The sequence below is a fragment of the Chamaea fasciata genome, unplaced genomic scaffold (assembly GCF_029207755.1).
Source record: "Chamaea fasciata isolate MVZ Bird 193981 ecotype frontalis unplaced genomic scaffold, bChaFas1.0.hap1 SCAF_1, whole genome shotgun sequence".
NCBI lineage: Eukaryota > Metazoa > Chordata > Aves > Passeriformes > Sylviidae > Chamaea > Chamaea fasciata.
The window spans coordinates 102,950,724-102,974,935 of NW_027094086.1; the positions used below are offsets into that span (position 1 = coordinate 102,950,724).

Consider the following 24,212-nt stretch of genomic DNA (forward strand, 5'->3'; position numbering starts at 1 on the left):
GCAGCCTCTCTTCATTTCCCAATAACTGCACCTTCTTTGCACTTTTCTCAAGAGGCCTTTCATTAAGGGCTGTGGACATCCCTTCTCAGCTTCATGATCTGTTGTTAAGGTGTGAAGAAAATGATCCTCTAAGAACAGAGTATGTCTAGGCTGCTCTTGATCCTCAATGATTTGTAAATAAATATCTTATTTTATATGAATGATTTTCCATTTTGATTAGAGATCTACTTCGCTCATCTCACCTCTCTGACACACAAAATGTCACTCTAATTGAACTGTGATACTGCTACTGAGATCACCTTCCATATTTGCTGATGCAGAAACCCTAGATTTCACTTTGAATCCTCTTTTTGGTTTCAAATATTTGATTAAAATGTCTTGGGTTTTTTGCGAAGTTTTGCCTTTTCTTATTTATAAACACTTCTCTATTTCACGCTGCTCTCTGCACAGTCTACCTAGGATTTTTTAGATCACCTAGAGTGGTCCTCTTATTGTTAGGCAACTTGTAACAAATAATAGTGAAAACATCCTTCCAAATTATTATTTCTGTTAGAATTCCCAGTGTCTGCTCATGTCAACAGCAGTTCATCCTTGGTCCAAACTGGCAAGTGGATTTTTTTGTGAATAAAGCTCCATCCATAGGAAAAAGTCCATAAGGAAAAAAAGAATTGTACTACCAATAATAATAATATTTTTTCATTGACACATACATGGATATTTTGAATATGAGGAATTCGTATGAAATAGAGTGGAAAATCTACTCTGTTATTATGAGTGCTCATTGTCTCACAGACCACAGAGGAAACGCTCCTCACTGAAGAGAACTGTGCTGTAGTTTATATTACATTAAAGGGAATTATTTTTCTGGGATTTAGCCAAGAAGAATTATAAACATTGTTTAAATTAAATCACGTTAATCACAAGAAAAACATGTAGTTTTGTCTTCAGTGTATCAGCTATTTTTATTCAAGAAAAACCAAGTCATTTTCAGGCACCAAGTTTCCAATGTTTGTCTCACTTAGTAAATAGAGATCACTTCTGGGAAACAGTTTCTAGTGCATCAAACTGCTGAAGTAGGTGTTTGCACATGAATTAAACATCAAGAAACCTGGTATTTGACAGCTGTTCTGTTTAATTTTCTGTAACTGTGATAGAAACTATGGCTACCAGTCTGGCAGAAATAAATTTCCTAGTTTGTGAAGGCATTCTGACACAATCTGGTCAGAAAACTTTTTGAAATTCACCAATGTGAGATTATAAATTATTTTAAAATTTATTTTTCAGTTTTTAAAAAACCCCAAAACCTGAAACAAACCCCCAGTGATATAAGCATAGGAAAGGGATCTAAAAGAGACCTCTTAGGTAGGTAATATCTGGTTGTGTGACCTTTTTCTGTAGCAGCTACATTTGGGTAAGAGCTTAGACAAATGAAGGCTCTGCCTCTGAGTAAGATTTCCTAGCCTTGTTAACTGTTTGAAATTTATGTCATGATTTTCCCCCTGATGCTGGTAAGAAACATTTTCCTAACTTCTAACATAATTTTAGTAATGAATATTTGATAACCACTGCAATTTTTTATCACAACTTTGTCTTTTTCTTGCCAGCATTTACTTTATTCAATGATTTTAGAAACAATAGTCATAAGGTATTTTCTTTTTTGCTTTATGTCCTGTGTTCTGTGGTTCTCTGGTAAGACAGACTTTGTTTCCCTCCTTTGTTTGAGTGTATTTTCTAGATATCCCTTTCATGTTTTAGGACTGTAAAAATTGATTGCCTATACAATGAACAGGGAAATTTTCTAATGCCTCGTAAAATAGCATTAATATTCACTTATTTCTGATGAAGGAGAAAGAATTTGAAACAAATGAAGTTGAGATATATGAAGATTAAGTTTATTTTTCCTATTGCAAAATAGCAGGGACTCAATGATATGTGCCTGTATTGCATAGAACAGAATAAGAACGATTTAAGCATGGCCACAATTAATCAGATGAAAGATCCTTCTGTTGTGTCTCCCACATTGTTCATAAGGAAATGCCTGGGGGAAAATAAAGTTGGAGGCAATATATATAATGCTTCCATGTAAAGCACTTCTATCTTATATTTAGTTTCAACTGAAAGACTTCTTGAGTCACGTCTGGTATTGTGTATTTAGCAATCCTCAGTGGATCCTTTCCTACTGTGTTTGCAGCTTTCATTGTTAGACAAACACACAGGTCTGTAGTAGCTATGGTTGTGGTAATAAATATTATAAATTGCTGCCCCTTTGCTGAGCCTCTTATCTTTTTAAATGTGTTGAACCTACATTCTTTTGATTCCCAGGATACATTCAGGCAGAAAGACACTGTGAAAAGCTGATCCCTCTAACATTCTCTCCACATTTCTTGTTATTTTATAGAGCTTCTTCATATTTCAATAAATTGATTTCTTTTTCAGATCAAAAATTTACAGATTGTTCTTCATACAAAAGTTTCAGTTTCTTTTTTATATCCTTTTTGAGGTGAGGGTCTGGACTTCTAAGTTATGTCCAAACTGTAGATGAAGCACTATTTACAGTGGCATGACTCTTTTCTCTGTAGTCCTGTACTAGCATTTAATTTACTTTTTAACTGCTACTGAGCATTAAAATGACTGTTTCATTGAACTATTTATTATAATCTTAAGGTCTCTCTTCTGAATAGTAATGGTTAGCTCAGAGTGCATCATTTTTATGTGAAATTAGGATATTCTTTTCCCCATGTGGCACTTTACATTTATCTACACTTAATTTCAGTCATTCAGGTTCATAAGACATATTCTACTGCAGTTCTTCGCAGAACTCTCTCATCCTTACCACTCTAAATAATTTAGTACCACCAGCAAACTTTCTTGTCTCTCTGCTCACCCTCTTTCCCATATGGCTCAAGAGTGTGCTGAACATTACAGGTATCAGAACAATTATACAGCAGATTCCCACCGTTACAATTCAACATTTTCTAATACTTCTCTTTTAACCATTTAAAGGCCTTCTATGCACTATAAGGCTTCATCACCTCAAAAGCCTTTGGTGAGGAATATTTTCCACAGCTTTACCAAAAACTTCGTTGATTACATTAACCACATCACATTTAACCATATGCACATTTGCTCTTCTCATGGATTTCAGTGGATTGGTGAAAATGGATTATTTTGTAAAAGCCAAGCTTATTCTCCTTGAGTAGATCATAATTACTTGTGTATCTGCAGTAATTTCCTTATTCTAGTTTATAAGATTTTGTCTAACATAGATGACAATCTTAGCAACCTGGTTTTGTACTTTGCTCCCTGATGGATTCTTTTTTAAAACTGACACCCTCCTATGGTGAGGCACCAAAGCAGTTTCCGGTGAGAATTTATATACACCATTCTTAATAATTCAGCTGTCTCATCCCTGAGTTGCTTTAGAACACATGGCTGAATACTGTCTGGCCTTTGTGGTTTGTTATTTTTCATTCTATTCCAAAACCTGCTTCAAACTGAATCATTTACAAAATCCCTTAGAAAGAAGAAATTTACTAGGGACATTAGGGACATAACCCCAGTTTCATCCAGAGAATGCAAAGAATGCATTTCACTTTTCTGCCATTGCTTTCCTTTATATTCTTCTTATTTTTCTGTTAGTATTTCAAACTGTCTAGAAGTCTGTGTTCTTTTGACATGCTTGAAAAAATATTTATTACTCATTTTGTTTTGGTATCTGGTAATACATTTCATAGACCTCACTTATTACCTTCTTTTGCCCCATGTAGTAGAAGTCATCATTTGGTTCCTAGGTGTTGTCCTTTGGCTTTGCTGTCTCTTAAACTTTCGTGCATTGTTCATGTTTGATAGTTTTTCCTTGACTTTAGAAGAAACTTCAAGCTTCATGTCACCTGTGCATTCATTATCGCATGCTTTACTTTCTTGGTCAGAGTTAACAGTGAAATAATGCAAACCCCAAAAATGATTCTTGGAAAACTCGACCAAAGAATTCTCTTGTCTTGGCTCACTTACCACATTCTCTTGACTCCTTTCCAAAGCTTACACTATTTGCCATCTTCTCTATCTCAATTTTTAATGTCCCATGAGTGAATAACAAACAGTACATTGAAATTTGCCTATATTTCATATCTGTTACTTTAAAAAAAAAAAAAAACAAAAAAAACCAAAAAACAAACCCACCCAATTTTTTTGGAAAAAGAAGGAAGAAGAGATATCAGATGGGTTAGTTTAGCTCTGCATTGATTGATTTTATTGTTTCACGAAGATTTATACATCTTTCTTTGCTTAAAAAAATATATTTAGTGTTCAGTCTGTAGTTTTTAGGCAGCTGTTTTGCCTTTCTTGAACTTGACAAATACGTAGCTTATTTTCAAACACTTGCCATTCTCCATATCTTTTGTTCCTTACTCCCTATTGTCCAAATTTGAAAGATTCATAAATCCTGGCAGAAGGATTTACTACTTCATGTGTAATTTTCTCCATTCTGCTTTGGATAAACATTATCTTGTCTTAGTTGTGTCAGACATTGTGTATACAGGTTTTGTTTCTGATGTGATCATTTTCATTTCAAACCATTCTTTTTTATTAGTTATTTTGCTTTTGCAGCTCACATCCATTTTTGTCTACATTAAGGAAATAAAAGGCCACCTGAGTATTCATTTTCTAACACCAAATCTCTACTCAATTATCACAGCATAGTATTTTTTCATGTTGTCTCATAATTTCTGTCATGTGGCAAGATGATTTTTCTATTTAGTACTTTTTGCCCAATCCATGAGTAATATTCACTCTCTTCTATCTGAAACTTCATTTTCTAATCACCCTCTCTTTTCAGGCTGTAAGTTAATAAGAGGTTCTACTTAGGGAAGATCTATGTGGAAAGAGAGAATATCACATCACGTATGTTGACTATGACATGTCCTCTGTATCTAAATTTTCCTGTGATCCAGTATGATCAGCCTTGCTGCGTAAGGAGAGGATGTTTTGGCCTTCATTAAAGAATAAGCAAGGGATACAGAATTGTACAGATTTTCACTAACAGAAGAACTTTTCATTAATGTTAGGAACATACCTATTTAGAAAAGTTTGGAAAAGTATGAATTCCTTTTAAATAATTTGCACAAAAAATTAAATTATTAATTTTTTTGTTGTTGCTGTTTTTAAAAACTCAACTCCATCTAAGAGCAATAGTAAAGGATTTTTTGAAAAGATACTATTTCTTCACTGTACAAACTTAATGAAATTCTGGACGGTGTTTTGGAAGGCTCTGCCTATGCAGAGCACTACTTTGCAATCTGGGAGTGTCTCATCACGTTGAGCAGGCAGTACTTAAAGTTTCTGCTGTTCCTGAAACACTAAATCAGCTTGAGACAGAGACTTAATCAGTCACAGAAAATGCCCAACGCAACCACTGATTTCCAGATTTCTGCTGTTCCCAGGCCTTTGTCACCAGAAGTTGACAAAAATGTGCATGTAGTTGCTGGATCTATAACTGCAAATTACTTTTTTTTTTTTCTGTTCTTTCTTCTTCCCTACCCTACTGTGTTCTTTTTCCCATTTTAAGGCTTTTGAGAGCTCAATGCTAATATCACTGTACCTAATGTTCTGCTCTTTCTACAAAACTTTGTTCATTCATGACTTTTCTGGCCTTTAAGATGCATCAGTACACTTACAATCTGAGAAGACATATTTACTTTAAATTCATAATTTAGGTAGAAGTGTAAATAGTTTAGAAATCTTATAGATGTCTGAATTGATAACCTTTCTCCTGAAAAGAAATGTGCTTTACTTGGGCCCAGAATGGGTCAGGTCGCTTGCTCAAATTTTTTAAATATTATGTCAAGATGTATCTGTCAAAGGCAAGTGCATTGTTTCAGCTCCACACAACAATTTTCAGCATAGCCCTGAGGGTTTAATGCTACTTTCAGGAGTGCAGCATTGCATAGCCATGATTAGAACCAACTTCTTATATATTCTCATCATTTACTGCTGTAGCTCTTTTTCCCTTAACACAAAAAAAAAATACGTGAGAAGTCAGCATTCTAACTTACAGATGACGTGCAAAGAAAGCAAAGCTGACTTACTGATTGACCTGTTGGAGAAAAAGATAAGATACTCGGTATCCTTGCTGAGAAAAGTTCTAAAATACTTCCTCTAAGGAGGACCTCTCATGAGCAAGCAAATCACCTTCCTAAACACAGGCAGTGACTTAGATGTCTAGGTATTCAGCTGAGATGCACTTGGGGTTATTTGGAAGTAGAGGTAAAAACCAGAGCTACAGTTGTAAAATATAAATGAACATTTAGAAACTTTTTTTTATACTCTTGCACTGATACCTAATTTTGATATATTTTTGTTTTATAACAGTCTTTTATCCTGCATGAAAGAGCAATGTAAAGTTTCACTGTTTTAAAAGTAGGTTTTGTTAGCTATGGATTAAATGAGGAATAATAAAAGCCTGTTATATAGTGATTTTATTTTTTGTAAATATAGAACTCCAGTCATATTCTTAAAAAAAAAAATCAAACAATGTCATTCAGTATTATTTGTGCTAATTTTGGGCATGCAATTTGTTCATTTTACTGTTTATGGTACCACTCCATAGATCCAGGTTAACACTTTAGGGACTTTTTGCTAGATTTTACAATCAGGGTTTGTTGGCAAAGTGATATGAGGCAATTATTTGACTCAATTATTATGTCTAAACATAGAACTGAATTTGCCCATCCAGACAAATTACTTCATCTTAAATGCAATCTAATATGATTTTTGGTATTTTTTGTTCCTCAGTTTGACAGCCTTCTGTCAAAACTGAGCCCAAAATACACTGATCCTAAATACATAACTGAACCCAAACACAATGACCTGTATAACTGAAGAAATATATATGAATTTCCATTTGAACCTTCTACTCTACATGTTTCTATGGCATAGAATACCTAGAACACATCTATTTGTGCAAGTAACTATTACAAGAATAGGCAGAATTTTTATCTAAGCCTCTTCACTGAACTAAGTTTCTATTGGTAGAAGATAAGTAGAGAACACCAGGGCAGGATTAATCTCACATGTTCTAGGCTCTTGCTGTGAAAATCCATTTCCTGAGTTTAGGTACCCAGCACCAGCTGAGACACCTCAGGCATGCTGCCTGGTCACAAGCTGCTGGTTAGTATCAGACCTCCTGTGCCACATCTGCTGAGCTGGTAGGGTTCTCTTCGTAGTCTAGCATGTCTGTCACCTCAATTTACCACCTAAGTTAAGCTCTTGAATCACAGAATTAAAGACATAAACAAATAGACATAGTTAAGGGGTTGGAATGGACCTTAAAGGTCATCCAGTTCCAGTGCCCTCTGCCAGGTGCAGGAACACCTCCCACTAGACCAAGTTACTCAAGTCCTTATCCAACCTGGCCTTGATCACTGCCAGGGTTGAGGCATCCACAACCTCCTTGGGCAACCTGTTCCAGTGCCTACCACACTCACAATACAAAATTGCTTCTTAGCTAACCTAAATTTCCTCTCTTTCAATTTGTACCCATTACTCTGTGTCCTATCACTACAGTTCCTGACAAAAGCCCCCTCTCCAGCTTCCCTCTAGGATTCTTCAGATACTGGAAGGCTGCTATAATGTCTCCACACAACCTTCTCCAGGCTGAATAGCCCCAACTTTCTCAGCCTCTGTTCATGGGGGAGGTGGTCTAGTTCTTTTATCAGCTTTGTGGCCTCCTTTTGGCTTGCTCCAACAGTTCCATGTCCTTTCTATGTTGGAGACACCAGAACTGTGCACAGTACTCCAGGTGGGATCTCCCATGAGCAGAGTGGAGGGGCAGAATCACCCTCTTTGACCCTCTGGCCATGCTCCTTGTGATGCAGCCCAGGATTCAATTGGCTTTCTGGGCTGTGAACACACACAGCCGGCTCATGTGGAGTTTTTCATCACCTGTCACCCCCAGGTCTTTCTTAGCAGGGCTGTTCTCAATCACTTCTCCGCCCAACCCATTGGTGCGTCTGGGATTGCCTTGACCCAGGTGCAGGACCTTGCACTTTGCTTTGTCGAAGTTAGAGAGGTTTGCATCAAACCATCTCTCAAGACTGTCAAGGTCCCTCTGGATGGCATTATCCCTCCTTCCAGTGTGCCATCTGCACCACCACAGATCTTGCTGACATCGGCAAGATTTCTGAGAGTGCACTTGATCCCACTGTCCATGTCACTGCCAAAAATGTTGTATAACATTCATCCCAGTACTGACCCAGAGGAACAAAACTCGATACTGGTGTCACTGTGGATGATTTGTGTGAGGTCATCCAGCCAGTTCTTTATCCACCCAATGGTCCATCCATCAAATTCATATCTATCTAAGTATGGAGACAAGGATGTTCTGTAGGGCAGTATCAAGCACTTGGCATAAGTCCAGATAGGCAATGTCTGTTGCTCTTTCCCTGTCCACCGGTGCTGTAGCCCTGTCATATAAGGTCACCAGATTTGTCAGGCATGATTTCCCTTTTGTGAAGGCACCTATTAACAGTCACGTGTTTCTTTTCCTTGTACCTTAGCACAGTTTACAGGAGAATCTGCTCCATGACCTTGCCTGGCACAGAGGTGAGACTGATTGGTCTGTAGTTCCTCAGGTCTTCTGCTTTCCCTTTTTAAAAAATGAGACTTACATTTCCCTTTTTCCAGTCATCAAGGAATTTACCTGACTGCCATGATTTTTCAAAAATGATGGGTAGTAGCTTAGTAACTGCATCTGCCAGCTCCCTCAGGACCCGTGGATGAGCCTCATTGGGTCTCATGGACTTGTGCACATTCTCAAACCTGAGAGTCTCAAACCTGATCCTCTCTTACAGTTGGCTCAGAGTCTTCATCCTCCCAGTCCCTGCATCTGCCTTTCTTGACTTGTGTGGTGTGACTGGCGTGCTTACCGTTGAAGACAGAGTCACAGAAGTCAATGAGAGCCCCAGTCTCCTCTTTGTCCAGAGTAGTCAGGTCTCCCTTTTCCTTCTGGAAAGGGCCCACATTTGCCTGGTCTTTCTGTTGCTTGCAGTGTATCTATAGAAGCCCTTCCTGTTATCCTAAATATCCCTGGCCAGATGCAGTTCTACCTGGGCCTTGGCTTTTCTAACCTTCCCTAGCTTCCCATACAATTACCCTGCTCTTTTAAGGCCCTCTGTCCTCATGTCCACTTTCTGAAAGCTTCTTTTTTTGCTTTGAGTTTGCACAGCAGCTCCTTTTCCATAGAGGCCTCCTGGCATTTTTGCTCAATTTCCTCCTTGTTGAGATACCTTGCTTCTGAGCTTGGAGGAGAAGATCCTTGAAATTCAGCCAGCATTCTTGAACCCCTCTGCCTTCCAGGGCTCTATCCAATGGGACTCCACCAAACAGGTCTTTGGAGAGGCCAAAGCCTGCCCTCCTGAATTCCAGAGCAGTGAGCTTGCTGCATGCCCTCCTCACTATCCTCAGGATCGTCAACACCATCTCCTGGTCACTGCAGTCAAGGCTGCCTTGAAGCACTTCACTCCCCACCAGCACCTCCCTCTTGGTGTGCACAAGGTCCAGTGTGGCACCTTCTTGTTGGCTTTTCAATCACTTGTCTGAGGAAGTTGTTAACCCATGTGAGGAAGTTCTGGGATTGCTTGTGCCCTGCTGTGTTCTCCCTCCCAACAGATTTTAGGTGGCTGAAATCCTGCATGAGGACCAGAGCTTACAAGTGTGAAGCCACTCCTGTCTGCCTATAGAAGGCTTCATCTGCACCATCCTCCTGATTCGTCTGCTACAGGCCCTCACTGTAACATCCCATGACGCTGCCCTTTCTTTAATCTTCATCCATAAACTCTCAGCTGGATCTTTATCCTTCCCTAAGTAGAGTTCCATACCCTCCAGCCAGTCATTGACATGGAGGGCTACACCCCCCTACTTGCCTCCCTAGCTTCTCTTTCCTAAAAAGCCTAAAACTTTCCATTCCAATGGAAATTTTGATGGGTGATGACTCACTCCCTAGGTTCTGTGCCTTACCTTTGTGACCTGCCTGTAGGAACATGTGCGTGCAAACTGCCGTGCCACACCCTTCTCACATGCCACACCCTGTTTGCCCACACTGTTTGCTGCCCTCATGGTTGCTTGCTCTCCCTGGAAACACTTTGGCAATGCCCTAGCAAGGGTGCCTGGCAATGCCCCCTCCTTGCCTGATGGGCTCCCAAGGGCTGAAGGGGCCTGAGGGGCCTTTGGGCAGCTGATCAGATGTTCCTGAGCTTGGGATCCTCCCATACAGCAAAATCCAACAGTCCCCACAAGACTGACCTCAGTCGCCACTGATGTCTCTGCTGTTGCCTCCTCAACTGACTCTTGAGCACTTACCCCAGCTCAGAGAAGTGTCTCATTTCAAGATGGCACTTAACATTTTAGCCATTTAACCTAATTCTGCATAAGTGGGTGCATGATGTGAAGTATGTGATTAAGGTGTGCTTGATGTTCCGTAATGAATTCATATTTCTGTGTCTTATTTCTTCTATTTTCATCTTCTGTCCTTAAGATAAATCTCTGTTTGTAGATGTAGATGCAGTGCCCTCTCCCTTGCAAAGATGCAATGTCCTGAGCCATACTTATCATACTTCAGTATTGCAAGCTGCAACGTTTCACCTTCAGGGTCTGGGTTCTGATGCTTCCTGTTTTACTCAGACCATATATGTGAGGGAAGGACATATACTGGCATATATTTTTATGCTGGCAGACCCAGGCATAGTGGATTAATCCTATCACTATAAGCAGGATGGATTGATTGTCCAGCTGCAGCCCAGGAGGAGATTTTAACTCTTCTGTGAGATGTCATCTACTCCTTCTTCTTTACACTTAAAACTGTCCTTCCAGTGAGTCTCAAGACAGAAATCATGCCAAGACTCTGGGAAGCTATTGGGAGAAAGGGGCTCTTGGGGTACTTGCCTTCAGCTCCCTCTCTGACTTTTACATTAGTGGCTGTTTTCCTGTGTGTTGTTATAGGGAACAGAAGTAAGGTTTCCTCAAGTGTTGTAATTCCAAAAATAGCATCAGTACTTGAGATATACAATGTAAAGCTGTTTAAAATCCCAGCTTAGTCATCTGCTGCTTGAGATAGATAGCTTCCAAAAAATAAATTCAGCAGCATCTCTAAACACGTTCTTTAATTTTTAACTCTCTACATTTCTTAGGCGTGGAGGATGTAAATCATTTTGCATACATCAATGCAAATGCAATTCAACTTAGTACTGACATGCAGTCTAATTGGCTTTAAAATGGAATTTTGTTTTTTGAGTGCTAATTTTCAGGTAATGACTTTCTAATTGATTTTCTTTTTATGAAGGACCATTGATTCACTCTCTTCAATGAAATTCAGTTGGCTTCTCAAGAGAATTTATGAAAAAGCTGTTGAAAACAAGGATCTGTCACTGCTGCTTTCTTCCCACCTTGCTTTGCTCTTCACTGTCTAAAGTATACTTTTTTAATTCATTTTTCCATGAGAAAGTCTATCTGAACAAGGCTAAACAATTATATTGTGTATATATATGAGTCTGAAATGATCTCTTTAAAAAATCCCAAACATCTTTATTCAAAGATGGATTAAAAATTTTTTGTTGCATTCTTCCTAAAAACTGGCTATTAACCATGGTCTCCAATGTATTAATGACAGCTACTTAATATTTCCATCATTTATTGTAAGTCATCAGTTTTGATCACAGAGAGATTATCTTAAAAAAAATATTGACAATTTTTAAATGGAAGTATCAGCTATTGTGTTACCATATTGCTTATATTATAAAGTCACAGATGAGTTTGCATGAAGCATACATTTCAGGAGACTGCCTGAAAATTTTCTGTTATTGTACAATATAACAATCCCATCTAGATTATAATGCATAATGTGAGTGATAATTGGAAACCTTTTGGTGATTTTGTTTTAAATCTTGGCATTGAAGTCAGGGACATAACAATGAATTCCACAATAAATGAATGGAAATCCATGCTGTTACTTTAGTCTGATTTTTTGCATGAATTGTGTGAAGGGAGGAGGGAAGCTAGTGATTTTAAAAGAAATCCTGTAAGGGTTTTGCAAGCCTGATCATGGTGTCATTTTGCAAGCTGTCCCAGACAAATTACAGATTTTTCTTAATTACCTGATTATTTTGATGTTGTAGAAACAAAGTCATTATTTTCTCATCCTAGTTTGCCAAGTTCTTAAAAAGAAGTTATCCGTGATAGTGAACTGTTCTTGGATATAGAGCCAAAGACCTAATAAAATCCAGTTACTGGATGAACAAACCAAGTAGAAATAATGCATGTACTTAACACTGAATATAAGTGTGGAAAAGCTTCTGTAGAGGTGTGATAAATTTGATTTTTCTATCACTTTCAGTTTTGGGATCAAGACCGGATAACTTCATGAATGGTGCCCTATAGCTCAGACTGCAAACTCGTTAACTGAACTATGTCATGGGAGTTGGCATTGTGTCTACTGAACTCTAGAGCAGATTACCATAATGCTTCCCTCTGCCCACCAAAGTCAATTAATCTCTATTATTATTATTATTATTATTATTATTATTATTGTTGTTGTTGTTATTGTTATTGTTATTGTTATTGTTATAGTGAGAAGGGATGTAAAAAATGGTGAATGGATTGGTTTTGTTTTTAAAGGATCAGTGCATAAATAATAGCTAATTAATTCTCAACAAATACTTCTGAGAGAATTATCTCTGTCTTACAGACAGGATGAGTGTCAGAGGCATTGGGATGTCAGTCTAAGTTCACACAGTAAGTAAGCAGCAAATACAACTGCCAGCAGTCATTCCTGGCTGCTGTGCTTATGCTGTTACAAGTATTTACAGAGTTTTATCAAATGTCTGTAAAGGCATTTCCTGCAGGTGCTTTCTGTGATCCTGTAGAGAAACAGAGTAACAGTATGATGTCCTCTTTCATCTGAAGAGCTCCAGATTGGTTCTGAGCACTCACAGGCATGTTTTCAAAGTACTCTCAGGCAGTAAATAAATAAGTCTAGAAGTCAGGGAAAGGGAAAGATAGGGAGATCCTGGTACTTTTGTCTTTCCACTCCTCCTTCCTACAAATATCCACAAAAGAATGTTTTTGGTTTCTCTTGTATTAGTTTTAGAGAAAGGGGTGTAACAAACAAATAGCAATAAGATAATGGTGTCTTCACTCTACTAAAGTCGGTGATGCTACAAACACTTTCCCTTACTGGAAAACAGCATTGTTAGTACGACATAGCTTCAGGGGGAAAAAAAAAAAAAAAAAAAAAAAAAAAACAAAACATACAAGAAGACTCCATGAGTATCTTCCAGGATTTTCCTGCTCAGTTTGGGTCTTTGCATATGAACAGAACCACAGCCATCTTCTCTGTGCTGGAGCAAATCCTTGTCACAGGCAATCAGAGTCATGTAAGACAAGTACTGGACCTAAGTAATGAAGATCTTTGTAGTTTCCACCTTCTCCTTGTACAAGAGTAGTAAACCACATGAAGCTGTTAATAACAATGTTGCTCTACTGACATCAAACTCTTCTTTGGAGTTAGTTGCTTTGGAGGCTGTCGATCCTGCCCAGTGACAGAAAGAACTGCCACGAAGTTATGCTAAACTCAAAATGTCACTGCCTCCTTGGCCAGGGAAACTTGTATCCTGGATGCCAAAAATAAATAAACCAGAAATATCTGAATCAGATAAAATTTCCAGTGCCTGTGACGAAAAAAAGTTACTTGCACGCAACTAATAATCAATTGGCTCTAATGTTCTATCCCCTAAGATTTATGGCACAGTTTAAAATTAAATTTAGGAAGTTTCTGTTGAAAGAAAATTAGTCCATTACATCACTTTACTATTTGTTTAATGAATTGTAAGGAAAGAAGTGGACAGCTGATCAAAATTTTAAAACCCTTTCCTCTTTCAATTATTGTTTTCAAACTAGATTTCCTTTTGATGATTATTAAACAAGGTTTTTGATTTATGGAAGTCCTCTTATTTCAGATGCTGGCAGCCATTTGAAGGCATTTCAACTAAAAGATGTCTATACGGTCACCTTCAGAGTAGTAGTTGATGCAAACCTGAACCAAACAGCATCATATGAAAATTACAGACGCATATTATCTCTGCAATAGGGAAAAATAAAAACTTCTGAACACATACAGCTGCAAAATAGGTAATGGAATTAAATCAAATTATACACTTTGAAACAAAAATAGGACCTTCAGCATTTCTTATTCCATTATTGTCTTTTTTTGTTAAGACATCTAACAGTTTAGTAAATTCACAGGGGTTTCAAATCAAAGATTATTTCTTACTCTGAACTTCTCATATGGATATCAGGCACTTTTTGTATGGAGACTCAGAATGGACTTGAGAAGAAACACAAGAATTCTGCATTTCTCTCAGTATTCTTTCAGTCATGCTCATCTTAGCAGGAAAAAGGGAAAAAATTGAAACCGCTGAAGAAAGAATTAGCTTCTGACAATTCAGATATTTCTTTCCACATTCCTTTGTAAAATATTCTTGTGGCTTTTTGGTATCATTTCAAAAAGTCAAGTGGTTAAAACTGTCCTTATTTCCCTAGAAAGATGAGCAGCTATTGAATGCATGTTGAAGGACAAGCAGGCATGTTTGAAGCCTGTCACATACTGTAATTCTGCCTTTGGGGATTTCTTAGTAATATTCCTTTGATCAGTTTGAAAGGACTATTCTGAGGTATCCTACTCCAGGTATTCTTTCCCAGACAAGAATTTTGTGTTTGCTTGCACGTCATTTTGCTTATGATTTTCTGCATCCAAAGCCCTTTTAGCCTAAGACTGGGTTATAAAAAGGATCTACACATTTTTCATTGATGTTTCACGCAGTTACATTTTGGTCCCTTTTTTTTGCTCTTGTCCTGGGTCACTGACTGGAAGGTTCTAAACTTGTGAACCTTCATCAGGAAGGTCTTAACTGAAGATCATAATTTTTGGAGTATGGTCTTTGCCTAGGGTGAACAGAAGAAAGGGAAAGGAAAATGATTAATGATTTCTTGTATCATAGTTGACACTGAAAGCTGCCTCACCCTTTGGAATTCTTAACTTTAGTGTATGTGAAGTATTTTAGATAAGTTACTTTTATTTTCTTTCATCTTGATGTATTCAGAGAGTACTGTAGCTACAGCCAGAAACTGAAACATGTAAGTTGTTAGATGGCAATAGACCTATTTTTCCTTTTTTTTTTTTCTTCAGTAATTTTTTGCTAAATTGTGACTTAATATTATATGTGAATTTCATTTATTTCATGAACATTGCAACTTGGAAGCATGCAAAAACAAAACAGATTCAAAAATCTTTCAAATGCATACTTTTTGTGTTTCTATAATTTTAAATCTATTTTGTAATGTTTTGATATTATTTAAGGACAGCTGAAACATGTTTAAAACAGCTTATTGGGTTGTTTTTTTTTTTTTTAATCTAGTCTTACTTCCCATTACTGGGAAGCTTATCTGACTTATAGAGAATATAAGTGCTATTTGCAATTAACTAAAATCCCAGAATTAAATAGATACTGAGAGTATACAAGAAAAACACCTGATTATTTAAATTTTGTGTTCAAAGTTTATCTCAGTATGCAATATTAACTTTATACGTGAAGCAATTAATACAGAATAACCAGATTTATTCCTCGCTGATTGATTTACAATTGTACCCTTGCGGCTATTTTAGATATGCAAAGTTTTGTTTATGATATGCACAGTTATTTTTTGCATGCTAGTCTAGTCAGAATTGCAATGATCTGGAAAGCAATCTCTGGACTCTTCTGTGAATGAAACATAGGAATGAAAACTATTCATGACTGAGAAAAGTTTATCTGAAATATTGACCATCCTGATTTATATATGACCCAAGAGAAAAGACTATAAAATCAGCAAGTGCAGTAACTTTTATTTATAGTTATAAACTGAAGTCACAAATCATTATTTTCAATTATGAGCAAAGATTGCTGTTTAGATTGATATGTACCTAATTAAGAGCTAAAGGCTTTCTTTAGTTACTATGTCCTTACTGAAAATAGATGATTCTCTACAGCATTTAAAATAGATTTTGCCTTTGTACTTTTTCCTGCGGGGAGCTTTAGTTTTTTGATCTGAAGCACTAAGTCAGGGGGTGTGAAATGACACTGCTGAGTTTGTGCTTTCCTCTCCTAAGTTCACCCTCTGGTAACAGCTTCAACTCTTTGGGTGGCAAGTAACCCAGTTAAAGTAGTGGGGCTGTGCAGAAGAGATACAAGAAGCTTTGAGACAAGAGTGGTGCACAAGGAGTAAACACTGTTCTGAAAATTACTAAAAAGCTATTTTAAAATCATCAAAATGTGCAAAAATTTCTAAATACATCAGTAGTGGAGAGGGAAAGAAACCAAGGACCACTCTGAGTTCCTCTGTATTTGACTTTCTTCTCAACATGAGAGCTCGTTTTACAGGTGAGCTCTGTGGACCAGCAGCCAGTGATCAGAGAACTGCTGCTGTTATTATTTTAGTAATGATTGCAATTGTACTTAAGTATTTTGGAAACACATTCTTCCTGTCTCTCTTTCATTCTACAGAAGATGCAGCAGAAGCAATTTTTTGTATATTAATGAATAAAATCTCACAACTCCTGTAGAGAAAAGCAGGTTTTATTCTCTTTACAACCATTTCACACTGATTTTTGTATTGTTTTTCATTTAACATGAAGTGGGCAACTGTTGGAACTAAGATGTTGATCACATTCTTTATTTTGTAGAATACAAAACATATTATATTATAATATTATGTATATATATATTAAATATAATATTATTATATTTTATATTATTAATATATATTATATTGTATATATTAAAATATTATACTGTACACAGGAAAATTCCTATTTCACTGTGCAGCAACTGAAGAGTGGCAAGATTTTAATTTAACTTCCTATGTCCCACTGTGTTTCACTGACCACAAAAGGCTCAGCTTTCTAATTTAGACACCCATGTGAATACTTGAGATTAGGTGCTTAATAAGAATTATTTTGGTTTAACAACCCCATAAAATAATTTAATTTTTACTCAATATTTTATGTGTGGAACAGAGACAGTGAAAGATTAAGTCAAAACAACCTAATAATTTTGTTTCTCCCTCAAACTATACTAAATGCCACTGAAATATTTTTGCAACTTAGTTGTCTAGCATCACATGGGAACTATCACAAAGAGAATCCAGCACCTGTGCTGTAAGGCACAGCCTATCTGTTACCTTCATGGAAGATGGCCCATTCCCATCTGACAGTCTACAGATGTCTTGGTTAGGAAAGACAGGTGTCTGTTAAGGAATGCAGAAGACTCCCTTGAAGATGTAAACCCCCTCCCTCTGAATTATTATAATTTTGAAATTAAGGGGCTCTCAGGCAATGATATGGGAATAGTAATAACAGTTCTTTATGTGGAAAATTTAAATTCAAGTGCAGTAGTACAAAAAAACAACCAAACAAACAAAAATTCCTACTGCCAGAGTCAAAATACAACCTGACACCCTGTTGGTGTCCAATATCAGTCCAATTAAATCATGGCTGCAGTCCTCCTGGGAATCCAGTGGAAACAGGCTGTCCTGGTGTTCTGACTCTCAGATTTTATCCAGGGGGGAATGCTTGGCTCCTCCCCCTTGGTGGAGCATCTCACAATGGGATGATGTAATTTTATCAGTCATGCAGTGACACTCAGTGGCCCATTAACAGAAGATACCCCTCTGGAGGGAGGATGGGTCATGGTACAGATAAAGAACACTGCCTCCCTTGGTTTTAACAGATGGTAATAACTTTTGGTTACATCTTGCATTGCAACCTAAGACAAACAGGCTTGGACACTGCACATACTTCATTCTCTCATGTAAAGAAAGGAGCTGTCTTAAAGTCAACAATCAGTCTTACTCATTATCAAACCCCAAGCTGCTCCTGGAGTGGGTGCTGCAGTGTCTAAGTGGTAAAATCTGTTTTGTTTATTTAAGACTAAGAGCAAGATAATGATTACTACCAAATGTGTTAAGAAGCTTTTGCTAATAATGCAATCAATTGATCTTAACAAAAAAGATGAGATGTTATTCAGTGGTGGAAAAGTTGTATTTTTTCAATTTAAATCAAAGTGTAAATGCTGGATACTAAATCTTAGGAACAAATTACGAAAGAATTCCATTGGCAAAATTTTCCAAATCAAGCTCATGTTTTTCCTCTTGAATTTAGATCTGGTTAAAAATGAAAAAACAAAACAAATTGCCCTAAAGCCTCAAGGTATTTCAGCTTCAGTTGTTTAGTGTATCAGGATGAATAATCACAATTTTTTCTCTGGGAATTGTATGAATCTCTGGGGAATAAATATCAGGTAATTATGTAAATAAATTATTATCATAATGATATTCAGGAATTCATTAAGACCTTGCAGGAAACATAACTTCTAATAGCAGTGTTGACTTTACAACCCTAATGATATTTTAATATTCTTTGTGTATAGCTTAGATTTTAAAGAATTTTAGAATTGTTCCTGTTTTCTGTCAAGTGGAACAAAACCTATATGGTTCAGCATAGAGGTTAAAATATCTTCTTCATTATACAGGCCTGAAAATATTTTAGGATTTTTCTGAATATCTGTTTTAGAAATTTTTCATGATATGTTTGATGTCTTCACCAAAAGGGAAAAATATCTTTACCAGTGAGATATTTCACACATCTCTGGAATACTGTATTTAATTTCAGGATGTAGAGAAATGTGACATTGTTGGTGCCTTTGCTGTGATGCTCTGATGTTGTCATATCCCAAAAAGTAAAATTTAACAGTATCTATACGTCTGTGTCTTTTGTTCATGAGTCTAAAGGTTAGGGGAATAGGGTTACCAAATGGAGTTCTGGGCAAAAGAAAAACAAACAAAAGCCTCCAGTCTGCACACATGTGCATTGTCAGATGTCTTACTCCAATATTCCAATAATACAAAGTCAACAAAGGGTTGCTGTCCAGTCCTGAAAAGAAGTCAGTTTCCATAGCAAAATTCAGATAATTTGGTAATATTTCTGTGCATAAATAAAGGATGAACAACTGTACATAGAAGTATTAGAAAAGCAATTAATTATTGTGTTTGGAATATATGAGCAAGATGGATAGGTAATTCCTTGTTTGTTAAGGCTTTAGGCTTCATTACTCAAAGTAAATTAAACAAAGATAATATCCTACAGTAGTGCCAGAAGATAAAAGTGTGTTTCACCTACATCCAGCAACTGAGTCATGCTTTGGAAGCAGTAGCTGGGAGGATGTGGGGATTTTTGGTTTGTCTTTGTTTGCTTTTGTATAGGAGTTTCATTTGTTTCTGTTTTTAAGAGAAAAACTGCAAACATCAATACATTAAAACTCACAGATTTGGTAATGAAGCTCACATTTTTAATTTTTTCTTTCAGGTATCCAAAATTATGCTCAGATACTTGCTCTTCAATTTTCTGTCTTTAAATTTTAAAAACATTTTCTAGGAACATTATGCAGAACTGAAATCTTAATGAGTTATCTGTGAATAGAAAATGACAATGTTCCTTAAAAACTTTTTGAAAGTTACAGATTTCTCAAGGTTCTTGTTAAAATATCAAAAAATCAAATTCCTGTAGAGGAGATTGAGTTCTTTTTAAGTAAAACAGGCTATATCAGGCTATAAAATGTTTGCATATGTTATAAAGATCAATAATGTTATGTTGCTAAATCATTTAGTTTTGTTTGGAAATGTGAAAGGCTAAAAGGCAGAAAATAAGCTTTTGGCTTTAGTCTTTGCATGTAATGAGAGTTCCATTATGTTTTTCGTTAAATTGTGATGAATACATGGTTAGAATATGTTTTCAGCATACAAAGAGAGAATCTGAAGTTAAAAGTAAACTTCCTAGGAATCAGTAGAGAATATGAGGATGTAAGGTGAACAAAAAGATAGATCTGATTAAAAAATGCTAGGAAATGTTTTGAGCACAGAACAAAAAAAAGTGTAATCAGTTCTCGTGAAAGCCTGCAACTAGATGTTCCTTACTTTGAGTATGTGAGCAGTTTTCCAGATGTTTTTAGCACTGCACAAATAACACAGGGGTTATATTTCTAAAAATGTGTATGTATACATATAAATACATATGTGTGTGTGCATATACATATATATACACACATACACATTTATGTTAAACAGACAAATGTGGCTGACGGAAGTATATGGATAGCTACTGAAACTGGGATTTGCTGCTAGCACTGGTAACAGAATCAAGTTCATATGCGTTCACCATCATCAGTATTATAGTGTTTCGTTGATCCCCACTTGTTAATCCTGAGCTCTTAGGAGTTCTGGTCATTTTATAACCACAAATCTCAATGATGAGATTCAACACCTGGTGAATCATTTGAGGATTTAATCATTTGTGATAAGGGAAATACCTGTTATAGCTTTTAATTACTTTCAGGTACCATTTTTTCATATTCATTTCCTATGCATTTCTGTGTGAGGTGATTAGGCAGGATGCTGTAGAAGCTTTGTTTTGCTTTGGTGATGTTTGTTTTCAGGGAAAGAGAAGAGTATGCAAATTGTAGTGTTACTGATTGTGCTGTTCAATGGAGAAAATGAAATATTTCTTCAAGTAAAGATTACTGCTTCCTATCACTTTATTTTACTCCCACAGTACACATGAAATGCAGCAACCTGTCAAAACTGAGCTAAAATGGACATAACCTAGGTGTTTCTTTCTGATGCATTATTTTTTTTTCTCTCTATTTGCTGTTATTCTTTCCTTCTGCAACCTGTTTTCCTACCATATTTCTTTTATATCTTTTTCCCTCCCTTCTTCTTGAAGTTAATCTCTTACATTCTCCTTTACTCAATCCTCTTATTCTTGCTGATTGAGTTTGTATGACACAGTTGGGCTGGGTTTTCATAGGTATTGAGCAAAGAAATATTTCACCAGGAAAGAGGAATTGATGAAGTTCAGGTTTTGTCTTTTTTTCTTAAATGTCCATGTGGTAAAGAAGGAAATCTTTGAAACATCTTGTCTTCTCTGAAATCTCCTGTGGATTTCAGTCAACTTGTGCAGAACCAGTTTGTGATGTGAATTTTTCCAGGGCCCCTGGTTTTGAAGTGGCCTGCAATGCCAAACATCATTCCACTGCACTGCTGGTTGAGAGCTTCCAGCACCCAGCCAGCCCTGCTCTCCTCATTGATGGTGGGGATTCCTGAAAACACAAGTGAAAAACAGTTTCCAGATTTTCTTTCCTGTGCAGTCAGAGGGCTGGCAGCCATAACCAAAACTTCCAACATCTCACTTTTGTAATCTTTCTAGTTTTTGAAAAATTATTTTGTTTGGAAATTGGGGGGTTTTCTATAAAATAAAAGTTCAAGGTTTAGTTAGCTTCATGCTTAGCTCACCTTGGAGTCCCAAAAAAAAAAAACCAAAACAGTTATATGTCCTGAAGACATATTCTGCCTGCCTGTGGATGTTTACATATTTTATAATGGAATTTCTGTTTCTTATGTCTGCAGTTTATAGAGTAATAGTACCATGGAACACAGACTCTGTATTTCTTTTCCTATTGCAGTGTCAAAATTAAGCTAGAAGCATAGACTTTTCTTTTTCAGAAATTTATGGACATAAATTATTTCTTCCTTTGATTAAAAGGCAAAAGGTAACTATCAAGAGTATAACCGTGAGTATAAAATCAAAGTGGTGAAAAAAAAGTACTAGTAATTAAAGAAAGTTATTAAAAAAAATTTGGTATTTCCTCATACAGGAAAAGAAATGTCATACTCTTCCATGCATTGCCCTATTTTTACATCCTCCTAGAAAGAGCTTACACTGAAGCAATCTTAGTACTTGTCTCTGAACAGATCATTAATTTGGATGGAGAATTCTTCACCTGAATTAAGTGAGGTGAAGAATTAATTTTCACCTTAATTAACTTAGATTTTCTGGTATATATGTGATGATGTTTTTCAGTGAAGTACAGGGGTTTTTTCTCTGCTTCACAGAGAGCCAAGAGATAGCAAACATTTTTTGTTTATTTGGTTGGGGATCTGACCACCATCCTTCCATTATTTTACGCTTTGGTTAAAGTATGAAAGCTTCCTCTTTTGTTCATTTGATAACATTTCAGGCATTTCTGTGGCTCCTTATTTCAGAGATAAATTCCTTAATGCTGAGAACTTCTTTTTAATCCTTTGTTGTAAAAAGCATTTTCCAAAAAGGAGATTTTGTAATGTTTTTGCTTTGTCCCTAGGAGTACTGTAAAACTGTTGCAAACTGTCTTATTACAGGAAATCAAAACCATTTTGGCCAGTTTTACTTACACACTATTGTTAAGATGTGTGCTATTTCATTACAATACTTATATGAACTTCTAATTTAGCTCTACCATTTTTAATTCTTGATTAGAATGTAGGGTTTTTTTAAGTACAGGATAAAAAATTGAGTCTGATCTTAACTTTCCATGGCTTTGCTTCCAAATTTGCCAAACCCTTACCTTCACTTTTCACCAGTTCCTTTAGCTATGCAAAGAGAATTATACTGAATGCCTCTCCACTGTCCCCATGTACAGTGGGGTGAATGAAGCATATTGGTAAAGCCAAAGTGAAATTTCAAAATCACACAGTTTTTGCTGCAAATCCAGCTGAATGATTGGCTATTTATTAACTTAATAAATTTTAAACTTCATTAGTTGGCCTAAAATATGTTATCTGTCATATACACATGCCCTGTTAAATTTTGAAAATTACTTGAAACTAAACAGAGTTTCTAACTGAGTGAAAAAAATCTTGGTGTATGTGTTTGAAAGCTTCATTCAATGTATTCTCAAAAGCACTGTTTAGAAAGAATTTGAGGACTTGTTTTCTTATCTTTTTTCATTCTTATTCTGTTGCTGTCCTGTGGAGCACTACCTTTGAGAAAAGTGGTTGTAGCTAATAACATTCCCAGTGTTTTTATTGCAATGTGAGCTGAAATGTGAAGCAGCTTACAGAAGTGAGTATCCAATACAAGAAGAGAAATGGTTTATAGAACAGATAATTTTGGAGTTGGGCTCATGAGACAGAGTTTTACAGATAAGTGAGCCATTTTGATCGTTTTCCCAGCTTGGGTTAAAGAAAAAGCATGCTATCTGGCAACAATATTTAAGTGACTAAATGAAATTAATAATCTGAAAAACTTGTTTAATTTATATATGTATTTACATTTTTTTCTGAAAAAAATAGGTTTGCAAGGAGGTTTCTTATTGTAAAATTCTATATTTTATTTATTTTTTTAGCCAGAGATTCTCTCCCTGTTTTAAAAAAATCTCCTACTAGAGATGTGGGTCTAAATTATACTTTTAAATCCTATTGGCCAGAAAAGGAGATTTTTCAACAATTGTGCATAATTTTCAAGGTCCTGTAAATTGATTTTTCAGTCTTACAATAATAGATTTTGGCCTGGTATTTGAATTATCCACAAAGCGTGTATTACTGTTCCCCATTTATTTAAATGAAGTCTGTGTTTAAAAGATACTGTTCTGCTGGAGACTAAATGGAATGTGTTTTATTAATCTGAGACTGCTTTATTCTCTGTTCACTGTGTTTATGCATTTAACAGAGGTTACTGATTCATATAGCAATAGGAACCCTTGAAATGCCAAGTGCCTGCTGGGATCAGCTCTCTTTCTGACAAAGAACTGGTAAAGCGCAAGTCAGGGTACAAAGTTTGGAGAGCTACAGAAAATGCTTTTGATTTTGAGAATCTTTACCATAAATAATTTAATTAAATTATGTAGAAAATATCATGTCTTCCTATAGACAGTTTCCTTTGACCATAACACTTCTGGCAAATTAAAAGAAAAAAAAAAAAAAAAAAGGGAAAAAAAAAAAGGCTGAACCAAAACAACAGCCAAACCCTCTACATTCAGTAGGGTTTTGATAAGATTATACTGAGCATCATAAAATTAAAACATTTCCAAATGGAATTTGCACTTGAAATATGGAGCATTACATTGCTTGCTCAGTAAAATATACATTTTTAAAGGAATAAAAATGTTTATTCCCTCCATGAAGTTCTATGATTCATAGAACAAGATTAAGAAAACAGGCAGGTGCTCAGCAGGAGTTTTTGTTGTTGTTCAGTGTATGATTTCCTTTGTCTTCTCTTCAGCTCAGAAGAGAGAACTGTTCACTTCCTTGTACCACTCAAA

At 36.2% G+C, this 24,212-nt stretch overlaps 1 protein-coding gene across 1 annotated transcript in view; it reads left to right on the forward strand.

Annotated features, from left to right (window-relative positions):
• CNTNAP2 (contactin associated protein 2) overlaps positions 1 to 24,212 on the forward strand; it is a 765,857-nt gene that overhangs the window by 159,221 nt on the left and 582,424 nt on the right. The window lies entirely within an intron of this gene.